This window comes from Lepisosteus platostomus, unplaced genomic scaffold, assembly GCF_059453375.1.
Source record: "Lepisosteus platostomus isolate fLepPlt1 unplaced genomic scaffold, fLepPlt1.hap1 Scaffold_30_H1, whole genome shotgun sequence".
In the NCBI taxonomy this organism is placed as follows: Eukaryota; Metazoa; Chordata; class Actinopteri; order Semionotiformes; family Lepisosteidae; genus Lepisosteus; species Lepisosteus platostomus.
Genome location: NW_028291658.1, coordinates 281,218 through 295,290, shown reverse-complemented (window position 1 = coordinate 295,290; position 14,073 = coordinate 281,218). Strand labels below are relative to the sequence as shown.

The 14,073-nt window shown below is 43.0% G+C and overlaps 4 non-coding genes across 4 annotated transcripts; all 4 read left to right on the top strand.

The window, feature by feature from the left end:
- Window positions 1-1,239: 1,239 nt before the first annotated feature.
- On the top strand, window positions 1,240-1,313 carry trnat-agu (transfer RNA threonine (anticodon AGU)). Its single transcript has one exon. It is a non-coding gene; the product is annotated as a tRNA-Thr (tRNA).
- A 2,179-nt stretch (window positions 1,314-3,492) lies between these two features.
- LOC148634791 (U4 spliceosomal RNA) lies at window positions 3,493-3,634 on the top strand. Its single transcript, XR_015933464.1, has one exon. It is a non-coding gene; the product is annotated as a U4 spliceosomal RNA (small nuclear RNA).
- Window positions 3,635-4,969: 1,335 nt separating this feature from the next.
- LOC148634790 (U4 spliceosomal RNA) lies at window positions 4,970-5,111 on the top strand. The gene has a single exon (XR_015933424.1). It is a non-coding gene; the product is annotated as a U4 spliceosomal RNA (small nuclear RNA).
- Window positions 5,112-5,920: 809 nt separating this feature from the next.
- On the top strand, window positions 5,921-5,994 carry trnas-acu (transfer RNA serine (anticodon ACU)). The gene has a single exon. It is a non-coding gene; the product is annotated as a tRNA-Ser (tRNA).
- The last annotated feature ends 8,079 nt before the right edge of the window (window positions 5,995-14,073 follow it).

The window sequence follows — 14,073 nt, the reverse complement described above, 5'->3', positions numbered from 1 at the left end:
AAAACACAAACGACCAACTCAGAATGATTTGCCTTTGACGCTTTTCAAAGCGTTCTTTGTGCACGACGACTGCGCCGCCTAGCAGATACAAATGGGTTGTACAACTTTGAACTAGTAAACGGAAGAGGGCTAAGCCCCCTCTCTTTTAGCCCAGGTTCGATCTGTCTCCCAGAATCACCAGGGCGCACACACACACACCCGTGTCGTTGAAGTGCTCTGCTTCATTTCTAAGGGCAACTCAACATTCACTCCTACCCCGAGTGCAGAAAAGACAGCATCCGCAGCAACAACAGCTCAGGTCTCTGCACAGGAGCTAAGCTGCCCCCATCTCCTCTGCTCTGCGGCTCCTGCAGAGCGGAGTCCTGCCTGGAGCCGTGTTTGCAGGCGGCGGCTCCCCACGCTCTGTCTGTGCGTCGTGAAATTAATTAATAACGTTAATAAATTTATAAAGTTAATAAAGTTATAAATTAGAAATTAATAACGATATAATTATATTCATGTACCTCAACACAAGAATAGTACACACTGTACATTGTCTGTCGATAATGTTTCTGTAGTGCTTTAGTGGGTTAGGTTCCTGACTTCCATGTCACACGGTCTATGATTGAATCCCATGGAACTATGACTTTATTTTTTAACAAACATTTCTTTGAAAAAATGAAACGTTTCCCTTGGTCAGAGATTAAATAAAACCTCACTTTTTTTAGGTTTTACTGTGCAGAGTGAGGTTTTTCCTCACTTTTTTTGAGCAGAAGGTTTACTGTGACCTGAGAAGGGCCGGCATCCAATCACGGTGGTACACACACACACACACACACACACACACACACACGCTCTCACTCATCTGAGCTACACGGCTACCAAGATGATCTCGGATGCGCCGAGCTGGTACGGAATATATTGAACTGATCGACAGCGAATTGTCTCTCAGACAGGCTTTTCACCTCTAAGCTCCCTGACTGACAGTGATCAGCTAGGTAGTGAAACAGTCAGCTGCTTCTAAGCCTTAAACAGCTGCATCTCGGCGCTTCCACGGAGAGATGATTTGAAAGCCGAACATCACCCATTGGGAACACCTTACTATCACTAGTTTAAGAGACTCTTAAGGTCTTGCAGAGGTGCCTGTCTAATAGCATGCGCTTTGCAAGCTATAGGTGTTTAGGCTGAGGCAGAATGCCTGTTAACAAAATGTTTTTCTAAAGGTGTGTCCAAGTGGCTGCAAAAGGACAACACTCCCGGGGCGCCGTGGCTTAGTTGGTTAAAGCGCCTGTCTAGTAAACAGGAGATCCTGGGTCCGAATCCCAGCGGTGCCTTTTTTGTTCTGTGTTCTCGAACAGAACTGGTCATTATGGACAACCGCCTACAGCTAGACTTAATTAAATGCAAGTATTCATTTCCTGTCTTTAACGCGACTTGTTCTTCTTAAAATGGACGCAACTTGCAAAACATGAAATACAAACCTTGCTAATCAGCGCTAGCGGCTGGCAAAAAAAAAAGAAGTCAGCAATGTTTTTTTTCTTTAACCTTAACCCTGCTAATGGAGAAGAGTTAAACGACCGAGTCTATGCAGCTTAAACGGTGTGCATGTCGGGTCCTTAGCTGATAGGGTGGTAAATCACGCTCACCCCAGTCCTTAATCTTTTAAAGAGGATACAAAATTGAACCTAGTCGCCACATCACATACATCCTATTCAACGATAAAAAGGTAACATCTATCCTTGCTCCAGAGTAAATCTCACGTTGAGGGCATATTTTTTTCCACTTTACCATGAGTCGGGCTCGGCTGCACAGAGGCGAGAGCAGAGCAATGAGGTCACGGGGACAGGGGAGTCACACGCTGGCGGTTTAAACATGCGGAAGAAAACTGAGGGATCCACAGTATGTGGAACCTCCGTGCGCCATCAGTCCGCACTCCGGACTCTGAATCCTGCCATCCGAGTTAAGATCTCGGCGGAACCTGAGGCGCAGTTCCTTCTTAAAACGTAATCTGGTGAGCATTTCTAGAATCGTACTTGTATAGATGCAGCCTTTAATGTGTTGCTAGGTTAAAATGGATGACTTCTTGAACTTCAGTAGGCAACTGCCCTCTTGATTTCGGATTTAATTTCTTTATTACAGGGGCGCTTTTATGAAGACAGAGTCATGTTCAGGTACTTTGCTTGATGGAGGAAGCTCATTTCGGACTCTGTGATCTGCTCACCTGGAAAGGTCTACTGTACTACTACAAGAGAGAAGTAGAGTCTGGAAGAAGGGACAATTTTATGATGCTTTGGAAGGTAATGTTTTTTTTTTCTTTTAAATCGAAATGAATCAGAATATCAGTGCAAAAGACAAACTCTTGGTTTGGTTTAAAGAGATATGGTTTTAAAACAGACAAAATGTAGAAAACAGGTGGTTCTCACTTTTGGAAAAGAATGGACCGGGGGTAATATTTTACATTCGACCCACATGTACAGCATACTGTCAAAACATCTTTTTTCCACCTTAGAAATATCGCAAGACTACGCCCTATGCTATCATTAACTGTGGCTGAAAAGCTGATCAACATATTTGTTTTCTCTCGAATTGACTACTGCAATGCTCTGCTCCCTGGGGTATCTAAATCTACTCTGAACAAGCTGCAGTATGTCCAAAATTCAGCAGCCAGAATCCTGACCAGGTCTAGTGCAAGTGTTCACATTACTCCTATCCTGGAGTCCTTGCACTGGCTTCCGGTCAAATTTCGCGTAGACTTTAAAATCCTCATGCTCACCTACAAGGCTTTACATGGCTTGGCACCTCAATACCTGTCTGAACTTTTATCGCCCTACTCCCCACCTCGCAACCTCCGCTCTTCAAATTCTGCCCTCCTTACTGTCCCCCAAGCCTGTCTACATTGTATGGGCGACAGGGCCTTCTCCTGCTATGCCCCCAAGCTCTGGAACTCTTTGCCCAAGGATATTAGAGAGTCACCTTCTCTAAACTCCTTCAAATCCAGACTCAAAACCCTCCTTTTCAGAAAAGCCTTTACTTAACTGGTTCCATTCTTCACCCCTCTGCTCTTCTTAATACCATCTTCCACGGTCTCCTCTATTGTTATTGTTGTATTGTTGTAATTATAATTGTGTCCTGTCTTGTGAAAGTTTCTTATTTATTGTTGTAGTCTTCTTATTTATTGTTATTGTCATCCTGTAAAGCGCTTTGAGAAGCCACCTTTAAAGGCGCTATATAAAATAAAGTTTATTATTATTATTATTACTAGTTGCAGGGCTGAGATCACTGGGTTACAGTGCTGTAGTGTTATACCAGGGACAGTGGTGCAATGGATAACGCATCTGACTACGGATTAGGAGATCGTAGGTTCGACTCCTGCCTGGCTCGGGTCGTTTTAAAACACATCGGGCTACTCCCCAAGTAGCTTGTGCTACTTACTGCATTGTAATCGTACCCAGTAAGAGATTTCCTTCATATAAATGAACTGCACCTGACAGCTTTAGAAAAACACCTGGGCTCAGTACGGTGCTGAGAGCTCAGCGTTGCTGTTGTTCTAATTAGCACGCACGATTATTGCTAGTTGAAAACTTTTCCCAATACCCCGCTTCCGCCGGTTTGCAATACAATCGGCGAAAGCAATTTTTGACAGTCTCGTCAGAGACTGAGCAAGGTGTTTAAAGACAGATTTTGTCATGGTAACATCATGGTAGAAAGAAACGAGCTTGTTACAGTACGTCTCAACAGAAACGCTCTTTAGCTCTTTCAGCGTTATGCAGAGAACAGCGTCTGTCGAGATCACTTTTGAGTCAGCGCGAAACGCCGTGTGCTGTCAGTTTGATTTCATATTGCTCGTAGCGGCGCCCGGCTTTTGTCTGTCAAACGTTAGGTTGCGCTTCTTCATGCTGCATCGTCGGCATGAGTGGAGCTTTTTAAACGTCTGTACTTACTGCGCCCCATAAGAAATTGTTTGTCCCCGTTCAAAAGAGATTGTACGATGTCCTGCAGCGTTCGCAAAGCAAACCTTTGACAGTTTGAAAAGAGGAATTTATTCTGCTTCCTGTGCGTGCAGTAGTTACAAAGTTGAACGTCTTTACACGATCTGCTGCAGTTTTCAGTGGGCGGGCTTTGTCAGATGGCTTGGAAAAACGCACTGTGTTTCGGCTCGGGAAACATCATGAGCAGTGTCCTGCATGTTTTCTGTGTATAGCTGTCTTTTAACGCATACAGAATTCATTCGAAATCATTGATTTCTCCAATTAACAAGGGTCCCTTTTTGAACCTGCGAGAAGCATTCTTTCAATGTAACAGATTTACTCCGAGGAAAGGCAGCATGACATTGAGAGTAGCTCAAGCTTTCAGCACCCGTATCGGACTGCGTGTATGCAGACACCGATCAGAATCCCCTGTAAGATTCTCCCTCAGTTCCGTTGTGCAGTGCTTTACCTCTTTCAAAAGGCTTCACTTTCCTAGTCACATTCCAAGGCTCATCGAACCCGGGCTGTTTCCTCCAGCGGTATAGTATTGCAGTGAGACAGCACGATGCCTGCAAGACTATGTCACGCTAAACGCCACAGATTGTGTTTGTCCCTTCGTGTCAGTCGTCCTGCAGCCACGGGAAGTGGGACACAAACATGCTGCAATGCTTTCAGGACGTTAGGATTTGTTTGTGCAACATCCGAGAAGAGTACTTGTGGCTTGAATGTGAACTGTACGTGCCCGCCCCCTTTCCTCTGTAGTGCATGAGTTCCTCCCGGCACGCCCTTCGTCATTGTTCTGTCATCTTGTATTTAAAGGGTTGTATTTCTGCTGCTTAAAATAAGCAACGGTTTTCTCACAACGCCCTTTGTTCCCGACGGAGCCCTTGTCTGTCATGAAATTATTTAAAACCTCAAGCTAGAAGAAGGAGACGACAAATATGAAGCGTTACAGCAACGACATGCCATGAGACGATTGATAACGATTTCCATAGGATCCCCGCGGTTGCCTGGCAACCGTCAGCTTTGCGCATTGGCAGTATCGTAGCCTGTGAGGTTTAGCCGAGGCGCGATTATTGCTAGTTGAAAACTTTTCCCAATACCCCGCTTCCGCCGGTTTGCAATACAATCGGCGAAAGCAATTTTTGACAGTCTCGTCAGAGCGTGACATAGTCTTGCAGGCATCGTGCTGTCTAACTGCAATACTATATCGCTGGAGGAAACAGCCCGGGTTCAATGAGCCTTGGAATGTGACTAGGAAAGTGAAGCCTTTTGAAATAGGTAATGTCGACGCTTTTTTAACAAAGCACCAAAAAAGCGTCTTTTTTGAAGGCCTGGGCACTGAGCATTGTTGGTTCAGTGGTAGAATTCTTGCTTCCCACGCGGGAGGCTCTGGTTCGATTCCCAGCCAAAGCAGTGGCTTTTGCAGCGAGCGGCTCCATCACTTGCATCCCCTTGCAACTCGCAACTGAAAACCCACTGAAGCAAAGCAGGTGTTAGCCAGGTCAGTACCCGGATGAGGGTGAGCTACAGGGAAAGACAAAGTTTCCAGCTGGAAGCGGTGTTAATCGTGCCGGTGGGGGGGCGCTCACCCTGAGGTCTGTGCGGGTCCCAATGCCCCAGCATAGTGATGGAGACGCTGTGTTGTAAAAGGGCGCTGTCTCTTTGGTGAGATGTAAAACCGAGGTCACAGCGCTCTGTGGTCATTAAAAATGACCACAAAAACTTTTGACAAAAGCTCTTGGTAATTGATGGTCTTCAATAATGCTTCTCCTTTAGGTACATTTTAAATCAGCTGAAAAATGCTGTGAAATGGGGGGTCACTTCACGCCAGTGTAGGATTTGGGTTACAAGAACCATGAAACTGCACGAGAAAGCACGTACACTGAATTACACGGCTTTCTATTCAAAGGAGGGCAAAAGAAATTCCCTGAGTTCGATTTTTTGCAGCACAGAGAGGATTGCTGTCATGAGGCTAGTTAGCTCAGTTGGTTAGAGCGTGGTGCTACTAATGCCAAGGTCGTGGGTTCAATCCCCGTACGGGCCAGGTCCTTTTCTCCTCTCTTACAAAAGCTATTAGGTTCCTTTCCGTGGTGAGATGGGTTGTCATGCAAAGCTGTGTCATGGAAATATAACTATCAAGGAAGCCACAAGAGAGAGTTCTCACCTGAGTAAGGTCTTTATTTCAATATTGCAATATTGGGAGCCCTGCTGCCACTTCGCAAAGTGCAACCAGAGACTCAATTTGTTACAAGCAGTACAGGGTTTTTATAAGACGTTGCGCTGTAAAAAAGTTCAGCACTTGGTCCCTTCTAAAACTTCCCCTTTCTCTAAGAGAAAACAGATTACATCATAGAGCGAGAGAAGAAAACTAGATTTGTTATTCAAAGCTTATCAGTTACTTTCAGCTAATTCTAATGACCCAGACAGCATATATTATTTTGGTACATTGTCTTCTAAACTAACCTAAACAGTGTACTTTGTTGACGAACTGTTTTCTAAAATTCTGCACGTACTGTAGCATAGCAGTTATATCCTTGAAATATTATCTAAAAGCACCAATATATTTTTTTGTAAAGCTCTCTACATTTTTAAGAATCAATTAACTCATTAGATTTCCACTACAATTCCCTCCTTTTTATTCTTGAAAATGATTAAAAGTTAGATTCTTCATATGGATTCCCAGGTGGCTCCCATACTTCAGATTCTTCCGTTTTTATCAGAACATACTGATGCGCAAACATATTCATTATCATATTTCGAAGCATTGGAATAATACAAGTCGAACAGCAACACAAAAACAGGAAGACAAGTATCACAGCTACTATAATCGGTGTTAGTAACTTGAAAAAAAACATTCCCCCCGGCCCAAACAGTGATTCTAACCAAGAGAGAAATCAGGTGTATCTTTAATGCCTCTTTCTTTGTCCACCTTGTCTCTCAGTTCTTTCAAATGTTGAATAGCAAGCGTAAGATTTCCGTAATCATTGTCATTTGCTGGAATAAATGTGCAACAGGAGTCTCCTATTAAAGCACAGACTCCTCCAGATGCTGCATTTTGTAGGTCCAGCACGAACCTGTTCTGAAGTGCCATTAATCTAACTCCCCTTAATTCTTGTCTGATAGCGTCTAAGCCTTCTAACGTGATGTTAATAAACGAGTACATTTCATAGCGAGTAATTTGTAACCAGCAGGCATTAGCTACTGCCTGAATACTCAGTCCTGAGGAAAAAATCATTTCAGCTGCAGTAAATAGTCTATGGTCTTCTGGTACTTTAGAAGTATCTGGACCATATCTGTCAGCCCAACTGAGAGCGCGTTTAACCCTTGACTCCCTCTGAAGGGGCTTCATTGAATTTAACAAGTAAGAGTTTACTGGGACAATGAGAATGGAGTGGTGTAGCGTGACTAGAGCACACACTCCTCTCCACTGGGGAGGAAGGCTATCATAAACTTTTGTACCACATTGCCAATACCAATCCATTAAAACCATAGTTCCATTAGATAAAGTATGGTTAGTAACCGTGGAGCTACAGCCTCCTGTTCTTCCTACTGAGGGGCCACGACCTTTATTCTCATAGCAATAAGAGTGATTAACCTTAGAAGGCAGGTAAACTGCTACTTTAACAGGAGAATCAGTCCAGGTAATGTGATTCTTTAGGTAATCCCACAAAGGAGGACATTCTGCTTTTTTACTGGTAACATTGAAGTGAATAGCAAAATGCACTGCTGGGTCTCTGGGAGAAACGAAGCCTAATGCTACTGTAGTAGACTTATTTATCTTCAGGCCGGCTGCATATGGATGCCCCTTTGAGTAGGTCAAATACGTTATGGGAAAAGATCTAGGATCTGGCTTTGGAAATCCTGCCACTAGACTTATGCATTCAGAAATGTTGCATGGGTGAGGCTGTAGAATGAGGCATTAAAGCACATACATAACAAGATGCATTAAATTTCTTTAACTTTACAGTATGATTTATAAATTTGTACCACAAATTACTCATATCCCCCTCATTATCAGTTTCATTCAGCCAGTTTGTATACAAAGAGGCTTCGCGTTTAGATTCTTCCTCTTTCTGGGTGGTGACAGGCTTCCACATAAAAAGGAAAAAGGCTGTGCACATCAGTCCCAAGCAGGTGATCCCCATCTATCCCTGTGGAGACATCACTCCTGCTCTTTGCTCAGTTCGTTTGTGACCTTTTTACAGTGGGAAGCATGAATTCAGGGCACCTGGCACGGCCCCCTCCACCTGAGTGAACACCATTTCTTTTTCCTGTCTTTCACCAGAATCCAGTCTCCTTATTCACGCATTAGTTCTTACAGCACAGGTAAATCCCTGTGGGCTGGAGCCAAGCATTTTTCTTAGGGTTTTTTTTACAAGATTGGTCAACAGCTGGGTAATAACTCTTAGAAAAATCTACACATTGTTCCACTGCCTCAGCTGTGCCGTTTTGCAGAACAATTCTAGCTGAAGTTGTAAAATTTCTCTTTGGTCCGTTCCTGCAAAACATCTTATTAAGAACAAACAAACCATAATAATAATGTGCATCTATGGGAATCACTCCCAAGGGTAACCCCCCTTAAAACTATATTGTTCTACCCATCAGGTTCTGCCACTAGATAAGAGAACCTTTCCCATGAAATCATTTTTTGACCTTCATGATCCCTTCAGGGCGTACAATTAGCACAGAAGCAGCAGCTTTAGTCCACATGTTTTTCAAGCAGGATATTAACAGTATGATCATAACGAATAATACCAGACACACAAATATGTATTGAACCAGAGACCCTCTCCAGGTTCCTAGCACAGACTGTAGCCATGCACCAATGCCCCAATTATCTGGATTATAATTATGATATATATTTTTCTTCATCATAGATGTGCTTTGCTAAGTCAATCATTTGCTAATAATTGTCTAGAATACAAGTACTGTTTAGTCTTTGCTCATCTAAACAGCAGTCTATCACCCTAATAGAGAATGGCCTAAAACTGTGATTATAGCGAGGAGCATACAGTTATTTCCATTTTAATATATCTGAGTTACACTCAGACTAAAAGCAGGGCTATTTACCCATGCCAGTAAACCTAAATAATCACCTCTATCAAAGGGGATTACTCCCATGAGCATCTTTTATAGCAATACAATCCCAACATGAGCTCTGATGATTATTTGTGGCTGACTGATAAAGTATTGATTCCATATCCCCATTTATCAAAGTAAAACTCCTAACACTTAACAGGTACACTGTCGCCCCCCCTCAGGAAGCTCAACAAACACAGAAACAGTGACAATATAATAATTAATGTTCACTCAGTCTCTGGTGCAGTGGTTCGGTGTCGGCGCAATGCGTAGATCCAGCGATCTCGTCCTGTCACTCAGATGGCAGAGTCGGTAGTCAGTTGCACTTGATATGGTCCTTCCCAGCAGGGTTGCAACATCTGGCAGGGTATATCTTCCTCACCACACCCACTCGCCAGGTATCAGGTCGTGTCTTCCCTCTACTGGAGGTCACCAAGCGTCCAGCACCTATTCACCAGCCCCATGCACCACTTCAATTAACAACCTACAATACTACAATAGAGAATTAGCAAATTCAACAATCCATTAGCCAAATTCATCCCTCCAGGAAGTTTTGTTGATTGGCTTGTGATGATATCAAACAGGCTCTATTACACAGTTCTGTTTGATCCAGCCCGCATTCCATGGCGTTCCTTCAGTCTGATGTCTAGTCGATCTTTTAGAGTTCTGTTCCTTCATTCCACTGTTCCAGCAGACTGAGGGTGATCTCAGTCCAGCTCACCCCGAATAATCCAGCCACAGCCTGTCCCTTGATCATAATACAAGCGGTAGGTCAGTGCCCACCGAGGGCTTATCTCCATCATCAAGTGTTTGGTAGACACAGAGGCAGTGACAGCAACCCACAGGGAAAACAGATTATAAGAGCCAAGGTTTCCCTTTACAAATGTAAATTGTAAACATTTGCTACTGCATGAAAGGTTTCTCAGGAGCAGGCCTTTTGATCTGTAGCACCTGCACCTGAACTGTAGTTGAGTTCCTTTGATAAGCATCACATTGAGATACCACATAAGTGGCTACTGCTTCAAACACGGTCCCCACCCAGGTTTGGGTAACCAGCACACCATTTGACTCACACCCAGGTGTCCGACAGAGTGCATTTGTCGAGCTACAAAGGGCATTAGGCTGTGAGGGCCTGCAGAGTGTCCAGTGTGCTGGCAGCACCACACTCTTTTCTAACCATGTCCTTTTCTCTGCTTTAGAGGCCTCAGCCTGAATATCCTGCAGCTGTCCCCTTTTACCCAACAGAGGTCTCACAGGGGTCTCAGACTCCTGTTCTACAAGTACTGCTCACCTGACAGCTACATCTGCAAAGTTGTTCCCTCGAGTTACTGGAAACATTTCTTTATTATGTGATTTACACTTTACCACAGCTACTTCAGTCAGCAGCTGCAAAGCTTCTAACAGTTCAGAGACAAACCCAGCATTCTTAACTGGAGTCCCTGCCATGTTGGGGAAATCCCTATTCCTTCACTGCCATCCAAAATTGTGTCATACACCAAATGTATATATACAATCTATATAAATTGCTACAATTTTCCATTTAGCATATTTACAAGTTTCAATTAAATCTTTTCATTCGGTCTGCTAGTTCTACACCAGATTATTCACAGTTTATACAGCCAGGCAGGTAGCCTGCACAACACATAAACACGGCCCCTTGGCCACCACATCCTGAATAATAATAACCCAACAGACGATGCCTATCTCCATGCCTCCTGCACCAGCACAACAGCTCACGATCCATTTCTTTCACTTACACACAGATTACATACAGATGATCCGTCTGAGGGAATCCTGTCCAGGGCCAGTGCCTGCAAGAAAGCTTGTTTCAAAACATCAAAAACGGTTTCTGCTGCAGGGGTCAAGGCAATTTTGTCTTTAGACTGCACTACCCCCCTTAAACCAATACGTCACTAGACAAGCTCGTTCTGAGAAGGCATTCACCCTGGCTTTATCATGTAGTTGGTTTTATACTCCTTTTTCTTCCTCTCAAGATCCAATACTTGGAGTAGCCCGGCCTTATGGATTCCCTCATTAGGTAAAACAATCACAATATCACATAACTCTTTCGAGGTAGTTCACATAAATGCTATTTCATACAGAAATTCCTTATAAATGCTGCAGGGCATCCTAGCCCAATAGGTCTGGGGTGTCCCCCACCCACATCAGTAGTTGAAACTGTACATCTTTACCCAAGCAGACTGTGACAGCTTATATTTGCTTTAAACACAACCCTTACACCCCTTCTCCTGTAGCCTCCTGTTACCTGTTAGAAAACGTTATATCACATCTTTATGCTGTTTTAGTCTAAAAACAGGACAGCTGTGCTCCTGTGCCCCACAGTTACTGCACACTGTAAGATTATTTCACTTTTATTTAAATCCTGAGATAAATTTAGGAAGGCTACACACCAGCTTATTAGTAGTTTTGTCTTTGAGGTTTTATATCTCGGTATAACATTAAAGTCGCACAATAATTTCGACAAACTGGCGGCTCCCTTTTCTCCTCCTTGGGAGTCTTTTTACCACCCATTTGCAGCGCTCGCACTTCTGCATGCATGCTTCGCGAGTTATTAAATCACATCTGTCTCTGTTTGTAATATCAGGAAAGCATAGTTGCACATTCTTGGCAACATCAGGTTTTAACCCACTCAAGTAAATTTGTTTTATTACTGTGGAAGTATCTTCATTCACTTCCTTTTCATCGGCTAACCCCGAGTATACTATCCATAAAGCTATAAACCTTTCTGTAAAATCTGAAAACATCCTCACTTCCTTCTGCTGACATGCTGTTACTTTTCTCTAATCAGTTTTCGGTGGGTAATGCTCTTTCAAAAATCTCCACACTAATTCCCACCCTTCTCCCAGATTCTCTCTTAAGGCGTTCTATTTCTTCTTTTGCTTTTTCTTTTTCTACATATACAACTTCGTTTCGTTCAGCCATTGCTTTTAGCTTTTCCATCAGGGATTTTTGCGTCTCATCTATGATATTCTGTTGAATTCTCAAATATTCCTCTAAATATTTTTATCCAAAGGTTCATACACTTTTCTACGTTCCTGTTCAGCCTAAATTCCGTCTGACGGTCAATATTTCTTTTAAGTTTCACTTTGGATTAATCAAACTTTTTTTTTTCCCCTTCACACCAAACCATTTTCACGTCTCCCACGCGCCCCGCGGAATCCCCCAGTCGAGACAAACTGACGAACTATCACAATTCGGGAACACGGACCAGGTTCGAAATCCTGGCTTTAAACACACAGTTGAATCGAGTTACCATTTTCGGCTCTTCTGCGAGTACAATTCTAGTTACTACCTTCAGCCGTACTGCAGTCGTGTACCAGGATGCAACACCTGGATTTTTTCGCACGGGCAGGGCGAGATGCTATTCCTTCAGCAATCCCTCCTTTTCTACCCCACCTTCACAAAACAGGCATCTAAATCACATACACCATTAACTCATTTTTCTGTTGTACTCGCTTCAGCTTCAGGAAAACCCTGAACCCACCACAGCAACATAGAGAGGACAAGGGACTTTTTAGAAAAGAGGAGTCCTTACCTCTTTTTAGAAGCGGCCGCCTAACTTTTCCTCTCCATGTCCGTGTGGTTTAATTTAGATGGATACTTCTTCATCATTTGGGTCACGTATCCGCCAATCTGCCTCCTCCTTTTAAGAGGACGTTGTAAACCTTTAGGAACAATATGATCTAGCAACAAGGTTATGTCACTGTAATTAGGCTTAAGACAATCAAGAACAAGGCGCTTGCCTTTCTTCTAAATTCTTTACGATCATCAGGCAATTAAGGAAAAGACTTAACTAATGCAAATAATTCACTAGGAGACCAATGTCAATGTACTGTACATATGCTGGAGTTCCTTCTGGACCTGGAAAAGTGCACATTGGTATTTCACAAACAAGTGGCTCCGGACCGCTTTCTAATTTCGGTGGAGACTTTTTCTTTTTAGTACGCATGGCCATGACTTTAGCTGCAGCTTGCTGTTCTTTAGTTTCAAGACTAGTCTTTTTTTAAGCTTCCCATTATTTCTGTGATTCCTCTTTCCATTAAATAAGTTTTCCAATTCATTTTCTTTCATTTCTTCTCCTTCTCTTCTAAGTTTCCCCTTCTTCAGGAAACTTCTTTTTCCTAATTCAACTTTCCTCTGTCCATTCTGATTCACTTACAAAGATCCTTCATAGTTATGGGCCCCTAATTATCATATATAAATTATGTGCAAGTTCCCTTACACCTATTACCCTAGCTTTACAGTTCATGAACATAATTTTTTTCCCTAACCCAGGCTATAATTGTTTCTCCGAATTTGTCGTACATGTACTTTTGCTGGACTGCTCGGTCCCATTTTCGTCTTTGAATTTTAATTTCCCATTTTTACCGATCGGTGCCTTACTTAGAACCTTATCACATTAACTACTCCGCAGAGCAAAAACCACACGTCTGTGTTAAGATAAGTTCTTTATATGAGTCCCAGACTCATCAAACCCGCGTGAGAACACCCCTGTGGCTCGCTTCTCAAACTATTAATTTTTAAGGATCACTTACTGACGTCAGACAGCTGCCAATTCTCCAGACGCGTCTCTGGAAGGATAAACAGTTTATCCTCCGAGGTTCGTCCAATTTGCTAAAATTGTCCGGGTCCGGATGGAGTTTCAGCAGCCGTTCGCGTTCAGGTTTGTGATCCCGGACGAGCCCCCAAAATGTCATGGAAATATAACTATCAAGGAAGCCACAAGAGAGAGTTCTCACCTGAGTAAGGTCTTTATTTCAATATTGCAATATTGGGAGCCCTGCTGCCATTTCGCCAAGTGCAACCAGAGACTCAATTTGTTACAAGCAGTACAGGGTTTTTATAAGACGTTGCGCTGTAAAGAAGTTCAGCACTTGGTCCCTTCTAAAACTTCCCCTTTCTCTAAGAGAAAACAGATTACATCATAGAGCGAGAGAAGAAAAACTAGATTTGTTATTCAAAGCTTATCAGTTACTTTCAGCTAATTCTAATGACCCAGACAGCATATATTATTTTGGTACAT